Below are 19194 nucleotides of genomic sequence, written 5' to 3'. Positions count from 1 at the left end.
TATTCTAAGTCAGAAGAAATGTTTCGTTTTGGAGTTAAAATACCTTCGAGTGCAAAGGGTTAATAAATAAAATAAGATGTACTAAACTAATCTGTATAGAACAATTTGGTATCTGTAGTAAGGGGGAAGTCTCAAGATTATGTCAGTAAAATTGGAAAAGGATTCAACAGCGTCGGCAGAAGTTATGATATATTTATTAGAAACACGCGTAATAAGTGACTCACAAAAGTATTCGAACGCTGTAACGCTGTTGATATGTTTTCATCTTTCTTTTTTTTCAAAAACGTACAGTGGCTTACGAAAGTATTCGAACGCTTACGTTTACAAATTTTAACCCTTAGCACTCGAATGGCGACTGTAAGGCGCCACTAAAAATTGCTCTGTCATTATTCAAAATATTTTTCACACTATTAAATTTGTTTGTATGTAATAAATTACTAAACACTTCAGTATTGTACGAGTAAAATGCACCATTTTCATGTGTATAACACAAAAATATATATATACAAGGGATGTATTCTAAGTCAGAAGAAATGTTTCGTTTTGGAGTTAAAATACCTTCGAGTGCAAAGGGTTAATGAATAAAATAAGATGTACTAAACTAATCTGTATAGAACAATTTGGTATCTGTAGTAAGGGGGAAGTCTCAAGATTATGTCGGTAAAATTGGAAAAGGATTCAACAGCGTAGGCAGAAGTTATGATATATTTATTAGAAACACGCGTAATAAGTGACTCACAAAAGTATTCGAACGCTGTAACGCTGTTGATATGTTTTCATCTTTCTTAGAAAGGATTGTACACATTACTACTAAATGAAAACATTGGTACGTTCAGTTGATGTCAAGGCATCGTTTCCGTAACAGCAACGTAGAACTGTACACAGTAGTAGTTAAAATGGAGACTAAAAAGTCAGAAACGCAAAAGTGTGAAAGAGAAATGATACTTCGATTGCATAAGGATGGAAAATCATATAACGAGATTGCAGAAATTATAAACAGAAGTAAGTCTACAATACATTTTATTATTAACAAATCAAAAAATGAAGGAACAATTGCGAACAACGCTCGATCAGGTCGACGAAAGAAATTAACTGAAAGAGAACAGAAAATTATCATTCGCGAAATAAAAAAAGATCCTACTATATCCGCTCCTAAACTCACAAATATGGTAGCTGATATGTTTCATAAAGAAGTTCATCCCGAACTATGTCGATGAATCTTACGAAATAATGATTTTCATGGCAGTGTACCACGAAAGAAGCCATATATTAATGCGGTAAAGCGAAAAAAAGACTGGCTTTTGCAAAGGCATATCTCAATAAAGATAATTTTTTCTGGGATAAAGTCATCTTTTCGGATGAGTCTAAATTGAACATCTTTGCTTCAGATGGTCAAAATTATGTTTGGAGAAAACCAAATACGGAATTTTGAAATTAAAAATTTACACCAAACAGTGAAACACGGAGGTGGATCGGTTATGGTGTGGGGGTGCATAGCAGCAAGTGGCACCGGAAATTTGGTATTCATTGATGGAATACTCGATAAATATAAGAATTTAAATATTTTAAGGAACAACCTTAAAGAAAGTGCCCGTAAATTAGGATTATTGGAAGACTTCCACTTCCAACAAGATAACAATCCCAAGCATACTGTAGGAATTGTGAAAGAATGGATCATATATAACACACCACATATGTGAACTACTCCATCGCAAAGTCCAGACATAAATCCAATTGAAAATGTATGGGCTAAAATCGGAAAAAGATTAAATAAATATCAAATAACTTCAAAGGAGGTATTGAAACAAAAAATCATAGAAGTATGAAATTCCGTTGAGTGTACTTTTACAAAATCATTGGTTTATAGTATGGAACGTCGATTGAGACACATCGTTACTGCTAAAGGTGTTCCAACAAAATATTAACCTTAAATAATGTAATAATATATGTAGCACTCGAATACTTTTGTGAGTCACTTATTATGCTTGTTTCTAATAAACATATCATAACTTCTGCCTACGCTGTTGAATCCTTTTCAAATTTTACTGACATAATCTTGAGACTTCCCCCTTACTACAGATACCAAATTGTTCTATACAGATTAGTTTAGTACATCTTATTTTTTTCATTAAAATTTGTAAACGCAAGCGTTCGATAACTTTCGTGAGCCACTGTATCTCTTAATCGTGGGAAATGTTGTTCGATTTATGTTCGTTTCTGTCGAATTTTTGTTCATGTTTATTCATCATATGTTTCATTCGGTCTGTTCAGAAATCTGCGAGAAACTCCCAACTTGATAGATCCGAAAATTATGCGTTAATTACAAGACACAAGGGATATGCAGACATTTGTTTACTCTTTCAGTAATGTTAGTGAGTTAAAAACAACGGTACCAATTTTTTAAAAATGTTTTCACAGTCTACTAATTATTAATTTAGAAGCTACACTAAGTTGGAGGGCTAATTGGATTCGTGAATATTAAAGGTTCAGTATTCGCATAATTTCTCAATTTTTTTGATGCTGGTATTTCTTCTTCGTCTGCGAGCAATTCGCAGATTTTGGTGTAATTTTTGTTTAGAGAAGTAATTTTCGATTTAGAGACCACCTTCGAGTGAGAGGACCAGTTGGCTTTGTAATACTGAAAGTACAGTACTGGAACAACAAAATGTTGACCGCAGAATTGAAGAACCGCATTACCTTCCCCCGACCTCCTCCTCGATTTTTTTTTCCAAACAAGAATTACTGGGTCGTTCTACGGTTCATCCCCTATAAAATGCGCCCTTGTAGACGCCGCGGCCATTACAGGGCCGCTTAGGAAAAAATAAAATCCCGCAGAGTGCACTTTATCGTTTACTCCTTTCCGCTCGAATCGTTTCCGTGGCGATACTTTTTCGAAAATAAAAAAAAATCGTCTTGTTATCGGTGCGCTTCAGAGACACTCGTGGAAGCAAACAAAAAAAAAAACGAAATCTAGACGATACCCGGAACGGACATGTAATATCTTTTCCGATTGTTTACCGGAAAACCCGTCGTTCGCTCGTTCAGTCTTCTCCGCTATATAGTCGTCGTCTCGACAGCTCGGAGAGCCGGCTCGAAACTAAATTTTTAACGATCCAATAACTCGGAGAACTCCTCGCACGAAATCCTCTCGCGGCGAGTCCGCAAACGGGCCACCGGGTTCGATTAGTTCAATCATAACTTGAGCAATCACGAGTTGCGGCCGGGAAGAGAGGACGCCTCTTGCCTCCCCCAACTCGAGGGGGGTTGAAACTTGCGAGAGATAAGGGATGCTCGCGGTCGATTCCGTCGCGGTTATCTCGAGCCGGTGAATCGAGAGGCCGCAACGTCGCCGAGGAACACAGTGTTCCACGTGCGACCGCCGTCCGCTGACCCGCTGCCTCTCTCTGGACGAACTGGATCATCGAAGCATTTGCCAGGACAAGTTTCAGGCTCCTAAAGGTCAATGCATACCTCGCAGGTCAGTAGGGCCGGCTCAACATTACAACCCCAGTTTTGGTCCTAGCGTTTAGGTGTCGGCAATCGTGTCAGGCTTTGGAAACGAATTTCTTCTCTGGCCTCTCGGACCTTTTCCAGGCCTTTTTCCATCTTTTTCCTTTTTCTGGCCTTTCGAGAGCGCGTTGACAGTTGCCTGCTGTGCATGGCACAAAAAAATGCTTTTAGGTGCTTAGGTAAACTATCCGCATCTCTCCCTTACAACACCATGGAAATAGGAAACGTTCCTGCACTTATTGTTAGTGAAACAGCATCGCGCATCCTTACATGTATTTTATCATACGTAAATTATACATATAAAATACTTCTTAAATAATTTATCATGTTATACGCAAATGTAAATTCTTAATGAAAATATATTGAAAACATCGTTGGTGTGCAAATTTTATCACTGGTTAAAGTGTAAAAATATTTTTAACCCTTTGCACTCGAGTGGTGACTCTGATGCACCACTAGAAATTATTGTGGCATTATTTCAAAGAAATTACAAAAAATATTACAAGATATTTGTTACATTATACGAAATTTCTATTTAATAGATTACTAAACATTTAATTATTATATGTGGTAATCGGATTAGTTTCGTATGAATAAAATGAAAATATTCCAAGACGGAAGAAAAATTTAGTTTTGAAAATAGCGCCGAGTGCAAAGGGTTAAAAGTATGGTCGTATTTACGATTCTTCCTGTTTGAAATTCCGTGTTTCAATTCGCGGAGCATCAAAAATTGCAAATATTGGGGGCTTGAAACTGTTATAAAAATATATTAGATTGGAGGGAGAGTTCTGCCGTATTTGAAAGAAAACATTTGAATCAATTTATAAAAATACATGTTTAACGCTTTGACTGCCGAACTAGAAACCTCAAAAATTCCGTCAAATCAAAGTAAGTTATTTGATGAAATAAAAATTGAAAAAAATTGAATGTATGATATCGAGTAGTCCTCCAACTTTCTTGCATTTTACAGATCCTAATCAAATTTGGGAAAATTAATATATTAACCCTTAACACTCGAATGGCGACTGTAAAAATTGCTGTATCATTATTCGAAATATTTTTTACATTGTTAAATTTGTTTGTATTTAATAGATTACTAAACATTTCAGTATTGTACGAGTAAATTGCACCATTTTCGTATGTATAACACGAAAAAAAATGTGTACAAGGGAAATATTCTAGGTCGGAAGAAATGTTTTGTTTTGGAGTTAAAATAGCTTCGAGTGCAAAGGGTTAACGTAAAAATTTATTTCAAAACCTGGACAAATAATTCTGTCACCCACATATGGGTGACATGGCATTCAACGTGTTAATATTATTCAATGATATAATTTCCATTATTTGTAAGGACTTGGTGCCATCTTTCAGGTCACCTGTCCATTCTCGTTTCCCAATGACTCGACAGCAATATGTGTTTTTGATTTACAAGCAAAATTACCTGCTTAGGTATGGTACGCAGGGCGATAAAATGCAGGTAGAAGGTGTTGTACCGTTCGGTTAGCCCAAGCCATCAATTTTATGACGGGCAAAGTCAGATGTTGGTCAACTCTAAAAATTGAGCTAGCGTAAAAATTAGTTTCTACGATGAGTTTTAATTACTTTATGACCACCGTCCGACGAAAACACGAAGGAAAACACACGGTCAACACGTGCTGGAAGTGACTTCCTCATACTAAATCATAATATCGCACCTCCTACTCGGAAAACATAACAATAGACACTATTTTTACCACGACATTCCCGTATGATTAATTCCATGATATTTGACGTAAGCTGTGAATTATAGCAGTGGGCCAAGGATATTAAACTGTCCAAGGAAACTCGGATATTTTTCTTCGAATTCGGATAGAGGGGTTGTTGTGTTCTGTCTCTAACAATATGGAAACCAACGTCGCTAAAAATCGTGTCCATCCACCGGAAATAAAAAGATTTCGACGCGGGGGTAGAAACATATTCAAGGCCGGCGCGGATTAGAGTGTACGAGGCCGTTAATTTCACGGGTGGCGGCCGCGTTAAGGAGGAATAAAAGAAACCCGGCCATTAGCTTAAACTCCACCGTTCCGTTTCTCATTTTTATCGCGGTCGGGGCTTGTATCGGGACACTATATCAGCGCGCAGCGTTATCGCGGACATTACCGGGCAATAATAATAAAATTCACGGGCCGGCGATAACGATAACCGGCCGGGAACGGTCGGAGAAAATTTCTGCGAGGGCAGAATGAGGTTTGCTCGTCACGCGAGACGATGAACCGGAGAATGAGAAAGAGGGGGAGGGGAGAGGGGAGAGAAAATTGGTTTGCGACGAATAGTCAAACGGAAGCGGTACTTGTTGCTGGAATTGACGCGACTCGGGAGAGATCGGCGACAGTGTTTGGCCGAAGCTGGCTGCCAAGAAATACAACGGAAGACAGAGGACGGTCGAACAAGCCCGGAAGCGAACTTGTTGCTGAATTTGGCAGCAACCGCTGGCAAGAACTTGCGGCAGGAAGGGCACGCGCCACCATGCTGAGCTGTTGCTCCCTTAAATTTACGCCCCGACGAGCTGTGACCCGACCACGCGTTCCAAACCCCCACGAAACTCACCCCCCCACAAAGGGAAATTTACTTGGGCGGAAGCGTTCCCGCGGAATTTACAGGAATCTGAAACACCGCCGAGCTCATTGCCTCGGTAACTTTTCCCGTTTCTATGCGGACCGTGGAATTTTCGGCTTGCAACTTCCGAAAGTGATTAACAGACCTGCGACGCGACATTCTTTAAGTTTTCACTCGAGAAACGTTCTTAATCTCCCACGGGCTGCATTTATCTAGCTTCGAATCAGTCTGAATTGCTCTGCTAGTCTTCTCAAAATTTATGTAGATTCACGTGAAACTTCGGTAGATCGACTGAAACATTCTTCAATCCAAAGTGTCTTCAGCCCTCTTACAATCTTCCTCGGTTTATTCAAAATTATCTTCAATGTTCCACAATCTTCCTAACAGGGGAACATATTCAGATGCGAAAATCCGATTTTGATGAAACTTATGGGAGCTTATAGTTCTTTGAAAAATATTTGACACGTGTGGAAGTTTAAAGAGAACTATAATATAGTATCAAGAAAAACGACGAAACTCGTTACCCGCCATCATAGTAACCATTTAACAGATTTGACCGCAGCAGCAGAAGATTTTGTGTGTCATGTGAAAGGGTATTTTGAAAATTATGGCGAAAGCAATATTTTCAATAGTGATCAAAGTGGGTTCCAGTTGGAATTGCACTCTGGTCGAACACTTTCACACAAAGGTGAAAAAGAAACGGGTGCTCTTGTCCAATCCATATCGTCAACAACTCACAACTACACTATCCAGCCCACAATTTCAGCTGATGGATAGTTGCTATCGCCATTGTATATTGTTTTGAAAGAAGTCAAAGGGCAGTTAGGACCTCGTGTACGAAGAAGTGTGTTCACGGCACCTAATGTCCATATTGAAGCTTCCACATCGGGTAAACTAACGAAAGAATTATTTAGAACGTGGTTGACTGAAGTATTTCCCGCTGCTACCTGCGCCACCTTCTTTAGCTGCTAATAAAACAATAAACGACACATAACCCAGTGATATTGTTTAAAATACTATACACGTTTATACTAAATGCTTATATTTCGATGAAACAAGTCAGAATTCCTTCCTACGCACGCCAGGTGCAAGACTATCTTCCATTATGCATAATTATTGTTAAATGGCAAAAAAAAAAGAAAATCCTGAAACATGTATCCCCTATTTTGGATCAAAGATCACACACCCAAGTTTACATTAAAATGAACTAACAATAAATAAAAGAAACTGCAAAAAAAATTCAAAATTTTAATATATTGTTTAAACAAAAAACTTTTGTTAAAATTTTCTTGTGCGACTACATTTCCCATTGAAAAACACACAATTTAAAAAAAAATTCAAATTTTTTCGACCTCTGGTTTCCGAGATATCTCAAAAAATATGGTTTTGACCCCCAACTTTGAGGGCTGTTTTCACCCCTTCAAAGTGGATGTCTGCCGATAAAGAAAAACACGTGTCAAATATTTTTCAAAGAACTATAAGCTCCCATAAGTTTCATCAAAATCGGATTTTCGCATCTGAATATGTTCCCTTGTAAGTTTACTCCAAATCGTCTTCAACCTTCTACGATCTTGCCCAGTTTACTCCAAATTGTCTTCAATCTTCCTCAATCGGCTTCAAACTGCCTTCATCCTCTCCCAATCCGTTCGCCGTTATATTTATCCGCGGCATTAACAACAATCGCGTCTCCAAAAAGCCACGAATCCTTGCTCACCAGCAATCGCCACCCGAAAAAGGAGACTTCATCGAATCAAAATCGATCGGCGAGTTAAGGAAAAGAGCAAAGAACCGTATCAAAGGATCACAGTGAGTCTAGCCCGATCCACGGGGCGAGTATCAAACATCGCGCTGTAGTCCGTCGTCCGCAGCTCCGAACTACTAATAATTTCATTCTCAATTTCCCGGTGGCACGATCAAACCGATCGGCCGCCGGACAAGGGCCTTCGCTTTGTCCTTTCCCGCGTATTCTGGCGTGCATTTAATTGCTCCCGCCGAAGGATTCTTTATCCGGCTCAATTACCGGGTGGGCGGTCACGGGGCGGTCCGGGGGGCGGGGCGGGGGCCACAGGCTGTCCAATTAGCCGGTTATGCAGCTTTTCGGGGGAGCGTCTCTCTCGTTAGCCGCAGCCCTCGAGTGCCCTCTCACGGAGACAACCTGGGGACCGTCGATAAGAAAGGAACGGGAGTAATCGACGGAGCCGTGTTCCGTCGCCCTTCAATCCCCTCGTCGCAAACCATCCCCGCAAACACCCCCGCAGAATTTTTAATCTATCCGGCTCGTTCCACCGCATAAATAATTGGCCCCTGCTTCTGCTCTGCCCGCCCGCACCCCCGGCCCCTCGAGCGGCTCATTTTCATGCAAATAAAAATCGTCCGTATCCCTTCTGAATGCCACCCCCGGCCACCCCCGAACTCAATGGACGTTACCGTGGAATAACGGAGACGCCTCGAGCAGCCACCGCGTTGCGTTATTCAACGGGCCACGCGCCGAGACGACTTACGTTTCGGTTTTCTTGTGGAAATCAACCACCTTTCGACGTCTGCCAGAATTGATGCGGCACGATCCCCGTAATGCAATGAACGACTCGTTTCCCGAAGCGCACCGGCGCCCGTCGTCGTTTCTATGGAGAATCGCCGATTTTTAACGCCGCCGCGAGTCTCGAAACTGGATCGCTGGATCTTTTTCGGATCTCGATCTCCTTCGGATTTGAGAGCCAAACTCTGGATACTTCCGAAGCTTTGAAGCCTCCAACTTTGAAGCTTACTTCCGCACGTTGAAAATTCGAAAGAAGAGAAATTGAAGCTGGAAAGACAATTTACAATTTAGCTTGACGTGGGAAGAATTATCATTGATTGAAAATAGTAGGCTGATCGAGTGTGCTTCAAGAGCCCCTGTGGCCTAATGGATAAGGCATCGGTCTCCTAAACCGGGGATTGTGGGTTCGAGTCCCACCAGGGGTAATTCAACTTTTCATTTTTTTTTTTAACGTAGAGAATTCAGAACTGCCAATTTGCTGTCGTAGCATGGCGTCTCTTACACGGAAGAATTTTTTATTTACAGCCACCGATTTATAAATTCCACGTTTCCAACTCTGAGGTTTTTGACGGAGGGAATTTAGAACTGTACATTTGCTGCTCTGTTGTGGCGTCGTTTACGCAACAGAATTTTTTGTTGATTAATTCCACGCGTCTGACTTCTATCGCCTTTCCAGAGCCTCGGGAGGGAAAAGGGCCGGTAAAAAAGAATTTTCTCGCGGTCTCATCAGGCGAGCGCCTAACAGGCAATCGTCGGCAAGTATGGCAGCAGCTTACGCAAGCGGGCAAAAGACAAAGAAGCCGAAAAGCTCGGTCGGAATTCGCTCTCCATTGCGAGCAGAACAAACGGATTCTCAGCGCCTCGAACGTACAATCACGCAACTCTAACGCACAGGCAACTTTTGCTCTCGATCCGTGGATTTCAATTCTTTTCCGTCCGCTTTCTCCGTCCCCGTTCGCCGTATTAAGCGATCGATCTGTGGATCGTCGCCCCTCTCCAACCCCCCCAGCTCGCCAAAAGCGAAAACAATGCTGGCCTGAAGAAAAACCCGTGGAAATTAAAGGAACGCGCGCGTGTGGCTCAACCGGAAGAGAAATCAGCTCGGGACGCTGTCGAAACGAGCTCGCGGATGCTTTGTAATATTTAAAATCAAGCGAGAGAGCCTCGGAGGCCCTTTATAGACGTTTCTTTGCGTCTGATCGCTCGCTATCCCCATCCCCCTGCGGTGGAAAATCGTCGGAATACGAGATCGAGAGGATCGAGAGATTTCGGAAGGATCGCCGAACGAGGAAATGAATCGGCTGAGGGCTTTCGGCAACGACAACGGAACGAGTTTCTTTTAGATTCTGTGGGGTGGGGGGAGGCTGATATCAGTTTGGGGGATGAAGCACAAGTGCCTTCGTCTGGTTGCGCGATTAAGAACCGGAACAAAGGCGGAAAGAGAGAGGAGATTGATGCGTTCGAAGCCGACAGCAAAAATATTCGGACGAGGGTGCAACGTGGAACAGCTCTACAAGGGGGTGGATCCGGGTGGAGTCGTTGAATTTTAGATGGAGAGATGTCCGATGGATGATCCCGGCTCGATAACGGAATTGGATATCCGGTTGCGGGATCTTTTCGCGGTATTTGGGAACGGTAAGCTTGCAGGGCAAATGTTTCCGTGACGTTCAACGTTGTGATGTTATTTTGCCTGTAAATGTTTCCGGAGGATTAAAAGAATTTGTGGGGCTTTGTCCATATGGTTTTAAATCTTTTTAATATGTCCACTGCTTTAACACTGGGTTTACGGGACCCGTCAAAATGACGGGTTCTAATATTTTTAATTTACGATTATTGTGAGATTGTGAAGATCCATCTACGTGGAATTACTCAAGAAACTTATTTCCTTAGGTATATATTATTTAAAAAATGGCTGAAAACTTGGATAGACACATTCTTCTTATTTTTATAAAGTAATGTAAAATATTCACTTTTAATGCTCCGCAAACCTAGTGTCAAATTGTACGTATCTACATCACCCACGTGACAGTCAAAGCGTTAAGTAGAAACACAAGAACTCCCAAAGAACCTCGAGAACCAGAATGACTCGGTAAACCAACATCGGAGCCAACAGCTTAAAAAACGAGACCGAAGAAAGACGTCGTTCCCTAATTGAGAACAGTCATAGTCTCACGGCTGCCTAATGACGTCCACGGTTTGAGCAAATCCCAGGATGCGAACCCGGTCGAACATCGCAAGAAAATCCCAAGGTGAGGAATAGTAGGTGACGTAACAATTTGCTTAACGAAGCTGGCTGGCGTCGGTTAATCTTCAGACACGGAAGGCTCCTCCCGGCATGCACCGCGGCTTAGTTATATACCGTCGAACAAGCACTAAAGGGATGGGGGTTGAAGGAAGGACGGGGGTCGAGGGGGGGTGGTGGTGGTTAAAGTGTGTTGCGGGTCGAGGGCGAACAGGCGAACAGGCGAACCTCGGCGACAGGTTGATTTATTAGGCTCGGACCCGGTGCACGATAATATCTGCAAGGATCGCGAGCCGGTTGTTTTTGGGGCTACACGATATCTGTTACAGTCAGAAGTCAGCCAGGCAACCCCCTGCCAGGCTGCGACCCCTAAACCTGACGCTCCAAGAGACCTCACTCTCTGCTGTTCTGACCTTTCGGACCAGCCTCACGCAGTCCTGCACGCACCCACCAGCTCCCTACCATCGATCTGCTCGTCCCTCTAATTCCGTTCCTCGCGTCCTCGATTCAATTTCCGCGATATTTCGAATCCAGAATGCCAAAGGCCAGCCCCGCTGCGACATTGAACGCCTTCGCATGCCTCGCAACTGGACACTGAGCACCTCATGTCAGGCCTCGGACCAAGGCTGTTTGAAACCGATTGATTAGACTGTGCGAGGATCAAAGCGGTTTGAGCCGATTGACGAAGACCGTAGAAGGTTAAAAACTATCTAGAGAACATTGAAAGCAATTTCGAGAAGTTTGAAGACTATCTGCAGTACCTCTGAAAGTATTAAAAGCCATACAAATTAGATTGGAGAACAACGAATGGGGTTTGAAGCCGTTTGAGGAAGATTGTAGAAGGTTGAAGACAATCTAGAGCGAGTTGAAAAAGTTTGGCAACAAACCACGGCACTTCCGAGACTATTAAAAGCCATACAAATTAGATTGGAGAACAACGAATGGGGTTTGAAGCCGTTTGAGGAAGATTGTAGAAGGTTGAAGACAATCTAGAGCGAGTTGAAAAAGTTTGACGGTAAACCACGGTACTTTCGAGACTATTAAAAGCCATACAGATTAGATTGCGGAAGAATTAGTGAAGTTTGAAGCCGATGCACAACGATTGCAGAATGTTGAAGACAAACTAGAGCGAGTCCAAAAAGTTTGGCAACAAAACACGGTACTTTCGAGACTACTAAAAGCAATACGGATTAGATTGGAGATCAATGAATGGGGTTTGAAGCCGTTTGAGGAAGATTGCAGAAGGTTGAAGGCAGTCTAAAGCGAGTCGAAAAAGTGTGGCGACAAACCACGGCACTTTCGATACTATCAAAAGTAATACAGACTAGATTGGAGATCAATGAATGGGGTTTGAAACCGTGTGACGAAGATTTCAGAAGGTTGAAGACAATCTAGAGCGAGTGGAAAAAGTTTGGCGACAAAACACGGTACCTTCGAGACTATTAAAAGCTGTACAGATTAGATTGGAGAACAATGAATGGAGTTTGAAACCGTGTGACGAAGATTGTAGAAGGTTGAAGACAATCTAGAGCGAGTTGAAAAAGTTTGGCGGCAGACCACGGTACTTTCGAGACTATTAAAAGCCATACAAATTAGATTGGAGAACAATGAATGTGGTTTGAAGCGATTTGAGGAAGATTGTAGAAGGTTGAAGACAATCTAGAGCGAGTTGAAAAAGTTTGGCAACAAAGCACGGCACTTCCGTGACTATTAAAAGCCATACAGATTAGATTGAGGAAGAATTAGTGAAGTTTGAAGCCGATTCACAAAGATTGCAGGAGTTTGAAGACAATGTAGAGAAATTTAAAGGCAATCTATATTACTTTTGAGAGTATTAAAAGGCACGTAGATTGTTTCTCAATAGAAACGATTCAGGCAGTTTGAAGCCGATTGACGAAGGAAATTATCGCCTCGAAGAAAATGATCTCCGAAATTTTTCGATTGTTAATTAAGTCGTGCCCAGCGATCGAAATGATTTTTTTATTTCTCGCAAACGGTGGACCGTCTCGATACAAAGGGTAATCGCAAAGAAACGCAAAAAGCAAAGCACTTTGTACCCGACAATCTGACGAGCTTCCGTTTGAAGGCCGCTTTGAATCGGCGTCGTTCGAGAAGCGAGACGGAAATTTTTCCTCCTGCTCGTTTCCCATCGATCCTCTTTAACTAGGATTTCATGCGACATTTTCCCGCGGGTATTTGCGAGCTCGTCTGCGCCCTAGAGAATAATAACAGGAGCCGAGCGACGACAGCCAGCCGTTTGACTTCGACGGAGATCCGCCATTTTGAGGAGAGAAGAACTTCGCGCGACACGATTGTTATACATCGGCGCCATTCACAGCCGGTACTTTTATTATTTTGCCCCACTCGTTGCCCTCGTTCTCCTTCGTTTTCACCAGTCGAACGACGTTATCATCGTTCCGGAGACATTGTTATTCACTATCGTTGCTGGACCGCGGATATTTATGCGACCGGAGCTTAGGTTTGTTGGAAACTCGTTGCTATAGAAGTGTCGTGGAGTCTGATGGAGATTTTATTTTATTCGGCGCGATTGAAACGGCCTCTGATAGGATAGAAAAGAATTTATTTTACAATATCGATCTGCGAAGCAGTCCAAAAAATATATTTCAGTATAAATATCCATACAGCAAAAATTTCTTAGAACTTCAGTCGAGTTTCCATTTTACTTACAGAACAAAACGGCAATTCATAAAGTGTATAACGTTTATAAAACCGTCTGAAAAGTCTACAAAATCTGCAAAAGCGTACATTCTCTCCGCCACCCTCAATATGGCGGCACCGCGTCCGGCGGGCAATTCAAATTCTTGAAATTAGCAAGTTTCGTAACTCCGCTAACTTTCTCGCCGAAGTTCCTCGATAACAAACTCGCCGCAATTCTCGAGAATAAGGCTATCGAGACTCGAGTATCATCGCGTTCGACTCGCGATTATCAGAACCGTGCGAATTAATGCGCGGAAAGCTCCCGGCGTTGCTCGCGAATTTTCGATTACTGAAATTCTGGGATTATTGTATTCGTCGGACGAGCTGCGGGGATCTGGGATTATTACATTCGCGATTATTGCTCGACATGTCTGTACATCTCGTGGCTATTGTGTTGCAAATTTTACCGGCGACACTGTTGCGAATTGTTGTTGCAATTACGTTCTCGATACTGAAGGGAATGCGGTTTGCTATCGTTCAAATGTTACTTTTCCCGTGATCCCCTGGAAATTGATCCTTCGACTTTTTTTGGCTGTTTTGTCAAACAGAAAATTATATTTCGCAAACTTTACATGCTCCACATCAATGTTACTAACTCTGCATGATTAACGAATAAATTCTTTTCTCTTTTTAACTCTTAAACAATACCTGGTTCGTCTATAGAATAACTTTCACATTTTTCAATTTTACATACGGTTAAATTGTAATAGTAAAATACAAAGGGATGGTATGAAGATGTAATGTTAGTTTTAAAAAAATAGACCGAAGGTTTCAAAGAGGCGGATAGTAACGCAGAATCGATTCTTGTTTATTTTGTTACGAAAAAACGAGGCACCGAATAATTTATTGTACAGCATTCGCATATTCTTTAGCCGGTTACGGGAACAATAGCGATTCGAATTTAGTAGACCCTGGCTCATGAATTGGATTTCCCCCATAAAATGTGGCCCCTCCACATTTACATTTTATCGGAAACCGTTGCCCTAACCGTGGCAGTCTCTTTTTATCTGTATAAAACATACTCAGTATATCAAATATGCTGCGTAATATACATCATGAATGTGGCTATGGTCTGAATCAAAATAAATTAAAAATATTGACTTACTATATCGAGAGGGTATTCTGGTATGATTTGGATTGCACAAAATGTGCACAAATGGTGTTGGATGTTAAAAAAATAAATAAACATTAGAGAAATGCAACTCACACTTCCACTTTCCATTTCAAGTTGTAAAAATTGACAGCCCTAAATGGGAGTATCCCCTTAAGTTCGCGTTTTTTGTTTGTTGCAGGCCGATTAAAAACCGTCCGAGCCCGAACGGAGCAGTTCGCTGCAGATTCGAGCCGTGTCCCTACGTCGATTTGCATTTCATGAGCACCACGAATTAGTTTCCGCATAAATTAGGCGGCGACCCGATGGACACACGACACCGAAAGACGAGACATCGACCGGGCCCGACCACGACGGACAACAACCCCTTTCGCGAGAGCCAGCCTGAAATTACGACGTGCCCGGCGTCGCAAGATTAATTATCCGACCGGTGAATTTATTTATCCCGCGGACGGATGATAAATCGTCCCGTTGACGGGATCTACGAGCCTGATTCCTTTTGAGTCGAGGCTTGGCGCACACGAAAGAACCGGAGTCTGTAGGGCGCGTGTTGCAACGATTGTTGACCAGCCATGCAGAATTCTGAACATGAGACGTTTATTAATTGAACCGGTGTTTCGAGCGGATCGCAACAACGAAGAAGCGACTCGAGCAAAAGTGGAAGAGTTTTGGGGTCTCGGGGCTTTGGGATCCGAGGGGGTGAGAATCTTGATGGGTTTTGCAGTTGGGAAGTCAAGGGGATGAAGACTCGGAGGCTTGGAAAATTCGGGTTTTGGAAAATCGGGGATTTGATAGTTGTGAGGCTTTTGATATTTTGGAGGTATTGAGAACTTGGGCACTTGAGAGCTTGAGATCTTGAGAGATTGGGGACTTGAGAGCTTGAGAGCTTGGGCACTAGAGAACTTGAGAACTTGAAAGATTGGGGACTTGAGAGCTTGGGAATTTAAGAGCTTGAGAACTTGAGAGCTTGGGGACTTGAGATCTTGGGCACTTAAGAGCTTGGGCACTTGAGAGTTTGGGGACTTGGGAGCTTGGGGACTTGAGAGCTTGGGGACTTGAGATCTTGGGCACTTGAGAGCTTGGGGACTTGAGAGCTTGGGCACTTAAGAGCTTGGGGACTTGAGAGCTTGGGAACTTTTGAGCTTGAGGACTTGACAGCTTGGGGACTTGAGAGCTTGGGGACTTGAGAGCTTGGGGACTTGAGAGCTTGGGGACTTGAGAGCTTGGGGACTTCAGATCTTGGGCACTTGAGAGCTTCGGCACTTGAGAGCTTGGGCACTTGAGAGCTTGGGGACTTGGGAGCTTGGGGACTTGAGATTGGGCACTTGAGAGCTTGCGGACTTGAGAGCTTGAGAGCTTGGGGACTTGGGAGCTTGGGGGCTTGAGAGCTTGGGGACTTCAGATCTTGGGCACTTGAGAGCTTGGGGACTTGAGATTGGGCACTTGAGAGCTTGCGGACTTGAGAGCTTGAGAGCTTGGGGACTTGGGAGCTTGGGGGCTTGAGAGCTTGGGGACTTCAGATCTTGGGCACTTGAGAGCTTGGGGACTTGAGATTGGGCACTTGAGAGCTGGCGGACTTGAGAGCTTGAGAGCTTGGGGACTTGGGAGCTTGGGGGCTTGAGAGCTTGGGGACTTCAGATCTTGGGCACTTGAGAGCTTCGGGACTTGGGAGCTTGAGATCTTGAGGGCTTGAGGGCTTAAGAGCTTGGGAACTTGAAAGCTTGGGAACTTGAGAGCTTGGGGACTTCAGATCTTGGGCACTTGAGAGCTTGGGGACTTGGGAGCTTGAGAACTTGAGAGCTTGGGGGCTTAAGAGCTTGGGCACTTGAAAGCTTGGGAACTTGAAAGCTTGGGCACTAGAGAACTTGAGAGCTTGAGAGCTTGGGCACTAGAGAACTTGAGAACTTGAAAGATTGGGAACTTGAGAGCTTGGGCACTTAAGTGCTTCAGAACTTGAGAACTTGGGGACTTCTTGAGAGCTTGGGAATTTAAGAGCTTGAGAACTTGAGAGCTTGAGAGCTTGGGGACTTGAGAGCTTTAAAGCTTGAAAACGTGAGAGCTTGATAGCTTGATAACTTCAGAACTTGAGAGTTTAGGAACACGAGAAGTTGGGGGCTTGGCAGCTTCGGCACTTAGGAGACCATGAACTTGGGAACGTAGGAACTTGCGAGCTTAGAGACTTGAAAGCTTGAGAACATAAAAGATTGACAACTTCAGAGCTTAGAACTTGAGAGTGTAGAAACTTTGGGATCTTGTGGACTTGAAGACTTCGCGCCTTAAGATCTCGAAGCATGGAATCTTGCGAACTCATCAAACTTTGAACCAGCCTAAGGAGTCGTCAAGCGGGGGACACGACTCCAAGAACCGGAGAGTGAGAGAGAGAGAAAGCCAAAAGTCCGGATAAACTAGGTTCCCGGCAGGAGTGTTAAAAAAAAGCCTGAAAGCTAGAGAAATTTGAGCACCTCAGTATCAGGGAACGCGGAGGTCGGAGTCGTCGGCAATTAGAAAGATGAGGGCCAGCTTCAGGGTTAACGAAATTCTATCGGTCGTTGAAATGCTCGCTCGTTAAGCGCCGTCTGGAATAATAAGCGTCGAAAAACGGGTCTCTAATAAACTGCTCAAGGGACACTCGAAACGTGATTAAAGTGCAGTTGACGTTTGCGCGTCGGTCTTGCACCTGTAGCTCGCGCTCGAACAGGAATTCACCCTTAAATGGACAGAATTAACGCGACCCTCTCTCGGTACACAATCCTCGAAACTTCACCGGCTCTGCTGTTCGACGAGTCCTTATGCAAGCTGTCCACGACCCCATGAAATCCGTAATGCAATCACGTGAAACGCCCACCGGGCACCGTAAAAATTCAGCCACTCTGATTGCTTCGACCCGGCCGGCGAAATATATAGTTCACGTAATCAGACGATCCTTCCCTGGTTCCGTTCGTTTTTCACGTACGCAGGCCGACGAAATTGTTAGACAGTGAAAACCAGCTTCTAGTACATTGCTTTTATGTTAACCGTTAATTGGAACAGGAGAACAATAATTTATGCAAAATAAAAATTGTCTGCATTAATTGTAAGATCCAGGAGCTATATAGTCACGAATCTCTTTTTCTAATCATTTTAACGAATTAATAGTACTACAGTAGCATTCCTGAATTCTTCAGATCATTTCACCATTTTGCATTTGATGTACCCGTTTTTGACATGAATGCATAAAACCCGTAATCACATTAATGAGATAGTAAATTTATTAAAGCTAATATTAGTCTAGCTGGTGCATAACTTCAACTATTCAAATCCGACACATTAAATAATCACCGCGTATTTGCGCATCTCTTCCTTCAACAATATTTTCCATATGATCAATAGTTAATTCACAGATTTGCCTTAGGCTGCAAGAGAAATACACACATCGCTGATATTACAAAGAAGAACAAAATGGATATAATAACTCCGTCGAGGCAGGAAATTCTCAAACGAACACGGGTAATTATTTATCATTAATTATTTCCGTTTCTGTTCGAATACGAGTTCTTTTACACCAAGAAAAATTGCAATTCCGACAAAAGACACGATAAATAATTGTGCTTATTTAAATGAACGCTGTGTGCGACGAAAAATTTGCATTTCGGCGAAGAATGAACAGGGAATACAGAATTGGACGCGCAACGTGTACCAAAATGGCCGAATTTGTTTCTCCGGGCCGGGTACAATGTACAAACGCGAAGGATCTCGATGAAAATTCACCGTTCCAGGGCTCGTAAGTTAAAGGAAATGATCGTCGGCTGGCGAACGCGTATTTCTCGCGGAAAGTTTATCCCGGGTAGTGGATGTTTGACAATTCGTTACGCAAACGACGATTCCCGTGGATTCCCACGCCGGCAGCGACCACCGATTTCGTCGGAATATCATTTCCATAATTTCCAACGAAGACTATGAAACGCAAACGGAGCCGCGACGTGATCGAAGCATTAGCGAATTTTACGTAACGTATTTTTAACAAATAGACTGGCATTTTTTAACGATGGATAGAGGGACGGCGATCCCACGCGAAAGAAAGAAAACTTTTTCACGCCTGGTAGAATCTGCCAATACGACTTACAAAGTTAACGTGACAGCCAATTGAATCCTTTAATGCTCTGCGGCACGCGAGGCCGCCATTTTGGTTCCGCCAGCGCTTGGTAGGCGTCCGCATAATCGCTGGGTAGTATAGTATAAATATTCTTCGTCCACTAGAATGGAACAACAGCTTGCCAGCATCGTGAAAATTGTACATCTTTTATTATTAGGTTGTTGCATATGAAATGTCAGATTTTAGAATAGTTTTTGTCGAGAAATACTATTGACTAATTAGATACGATTTATTATACATCAATTTAAGGATACGAAGCTTTTATTCAGATATCTGATTTGACTTTCAAATCAAGTTTATGAAATGATGTAATGACTAAACAACCTGATAGAAGTTTTCAGGATAACTCAGCG

The 19194-nt window shown here is 42.8% G+C and overlaps 1 protein-coding gene and 1 non-coding gene across 4 annotated transcripts in view; one reads left to right on the top strand and one right to left on the bottom strand.

Moving 5' to 3' along the window:
- LOC143356443 (pseudouridylate synthase RPUSD2) overlaps positions 1 to 19194 on the bottom strand; it is a 262149-nt gene that overhangs the window by 21151 nt on the left and 221804 nt on the right. The gene's annotated exons all lie outside the window — the stretch shown is intronic.
- On the top strand, positions 8991 to 9063 carry Trnar-ccu (transfer RNA arginine (anticodon CCU)). The gene has a single exon. It is a non-coding gene; the product is annotated as a tRNA-Arg (tRNA).

Source organism: Halictus rubicundus, chromosome 8 (genome assembly GCF_050948215.1).
Source record: "Halictus rubicundus isolate RS-2024b chromosome 8, iyHalRubi1_principal, whole genome shotgun sequence".
NCBI classification, from domain to species: Eukaryota; Metazoa; Arthropoda; class Insecta; order Hymenoptera; family Halictidae; genus Halictus; species Halictus rubicundus.
This window is presented reverse-complemented; position numbering and strand designations above follow the sequence as displayed.